This window comes from Festucalex cinctus, chromosome 10 (assembly GCF_051991245.1).
Source record: "Festucalex cinctus isolate MCC-2025b chromosome 10, RoL_Fcin_1.0, whole genome shotgun sequence".
Lineage (NCBI taxonomy): Eukaryota > Metazoa > Chordata > Actinopteri > Syngnathiformes > Syngnathidae > Festucalex > Festucalex cinctus.
Window position 1 is genome coordinate 21,575,912 of NC_135420.1, and position 2,920 is coordinate 21,578,831.

Consider the following 2,920-nt stretch of genomic DNA (forward strand, 5'->3'; position numbering starts at 1 on the left):
CAGTCTTCAACACTCTCAGGCCCTGAAGGGGCAACAAACAATATTACTTGTCTATATTTGTATTTTCTAATGTGTAAATGTTATCGTCTCCAGCCATCATGACTACACGTAACGAGAGGCAAACACAACATGCATTGTTGGATGCTCAAACAAGACTTCTAGCAGATGGCCGCCTCTTAACGAGTGCTTCCTGTGCCATAACAAGTCAAACGAGATGATCTCCTGATCTGTCAAAATGCAGCAGACTGGATCCAATCCAGCGCGGAGTCAAGCGGACCACCTCAGGTTAATCTCATCGCGACCTGAGATGTCCGCGAAGGATTAGCGTAGGTGTACACCTGCTTCAGATTTTTAACACACACCTTGAGGCACAGTTTCCAAACTTTTATTTCGCCAAGGCACGTATTATACATTGAAAATTTGTCACACAGCACACCACCAATCAAAATGGCACAAAGATATTATTGGAACAATATCTTGTGTCAATCTGCTCATAAATGTACTTATTAGCGGGAAATCTGAGATTTAGTTTTACACAAACCAAAAATCATATGAATGGCAAGTTAATTTTGTGCCTTCTACCATCTTGTTGAAATTTATTGTAGCTGCCTTTTTCTGTTCTTGACCATTTCAAATATTCGGGCATTTCTGATACTTCCGCAGTCCAACGCCATGCAAATTCTTCCTTTACACGGTGTAAACAAATGGCGGTATTGTATTGCTTTGGCCTGTGACTAGCATACAAACCAGACAGATTGTTACAGTCACATTTTGAAATCAAAACAATTCTCACAAATCAAATTACAACGTTCCCAAGTCCAATGGTTAATGAGCGGAGAGCTTCCTTTCGCCGTGTGAAACCGCCATTTTGACTTGTGATGTAAGGTCGGAATTGTCAATCGGTTTTTCTGCGTACACACAATAATCAGAATCTATGTCCACGCCTGCTAGCTAGACATACACAGGGTCTTCTTGCACAGCTACACAACACGTCATGGGCAGCTTGACATTTGCAAGCACTTAATGAAATGATTCATGTATAATCAGGACGCCATGCTCAGATGTCCAAAATAGATAGTTTGTAATCTGGCTTGCTGTGATTAGATCTGAAGATTGTTTTGAGAGACTGCTTGTTGAAATGATATGAATTGACGCAAGAAGACTGAAATATCCTGACAGAGGACACTCATCAAAATGTTAACTTATACAGAAAGTGTAGCACAGTGCTGCTTGTATGTTCGGACAAGCATTCATTCATTCACTACTGTCATATATGTTGAGGATTTAAAGGTAAGATGCTCCATGACGTGACTTTTAAATCAAACAACAAGTCACATGTCAGCAGCATACTGTACAAGCTATGTGAGAGTTCATCCGTCTCATCCGCCCCGAACTCCAACACCAAGGCCACTTGGGAGTCAGCCATATTCTCACAACCATGGATCATCAGGCTAAGAATGGGTAGTTTAAATTATCTTGTTAATTAGGCACCTCATGCACCACCTGGTCTACACAATCCAGGTCATGTGGCACTGAATCCCACCTCTCTCATCCCACTAATGTGTCCTCAATGGCTCGTGTGACCAAGAAGTGAGTGACAGTTCAGTGACATACCTGGATGCCTTTACGAAGCAATGGCAAAATGAGTCTGAAAATGAGCTGTGAACCATTATTTTTTTTTTGCCAGACAGATTATGTATGGGTCAGAATGAGTCCAGATGTGGAGCATACTAGTAATACGATATTACTGCTACAGAGCACAGGGATTATTGTAGTTATAAAACTGAACTATTCATTTTGTCGCATTAGTTGATCCTGTAGATGTTATCAGCTGGAAATGTTGGCTGCGTTGTTTGCGACATCAGGCACATTGATGTTTTAGTGATTACAACGCAATATAAAAGTAATTTAAAAATTGGTTGAAGGTTTCACAGATATATATGTTGCCCGCCACCGACAAAAACTACAATAATAAATTATTTTGGACTACTTTTACTGCTATTTGTTCTTTATGAAACATTACTGTTTCTGGAAAATCTTCCCAATATTTGCCTTATACATAAATGAAGTGATATTATTGTTTTTCAAAAAATATGCCTTGATTCCTCTTTGATCTTGTGATTAAACAACTCAACTTTTAGTTTAGTCAAGTGTTATTTGGTCAACTCAATGAAAAGCTGATATAGCTTTACCGCTACGGTTAGATTGAATTGGTGCACTATCCATCCGTCCATCCATCCATCCATCCATCCATCCATCCATCCATCCATCCATCCATCCATCCATCCATCCATCCATCCATCCATCCATCCATCCATTTTCACGACCTCCCCTCACACGGGGATGCTGGAGCCTTTCCTAGCCGGCTTCGTGCAGTAGGCGGGGCACAGCCTGAACTGGGTGGTAGCCAATCGATTGGTGGCGCACTACTTTGTGTAAATTTTAATTTGCATAGTTTAGTATACATTAATCTCCATTGTTTATTTTTGTGTGTGTGTTTTTTATTTTGTATGGCCCTGTGTGTCTGCAAACCACTGCTGCATCCAAAGAGCTGTAGATGGAGTAACAATCATTCATGAGATAAAATCTCATACACACAAAAAGAATGGTCCAATTTTCCAGTCTCATCCAAACTGCCTCTCCTCCAATCAGTGAAATAAAAATAAATAAATAGTTCATAAATAATGAATGTTATTATTTGCGCCATTTGTCATTCAGTCAGTTTTGTTGTAAACATTTCATTTCTTACAAAATATTTGACAATGTTTTGTTTTTTTAATTGTAAAATCCAGAAAGAAACGTTCGTAATGCAATACCGCCGCCAACTGGTCAACACGCGTCACAGCAGCGCGACCGGCCCTTACACCTTTTGTCCCTCCGTGAATGCCGTAATTTCTTCAAAAGTCAGACGTGTAAAAAT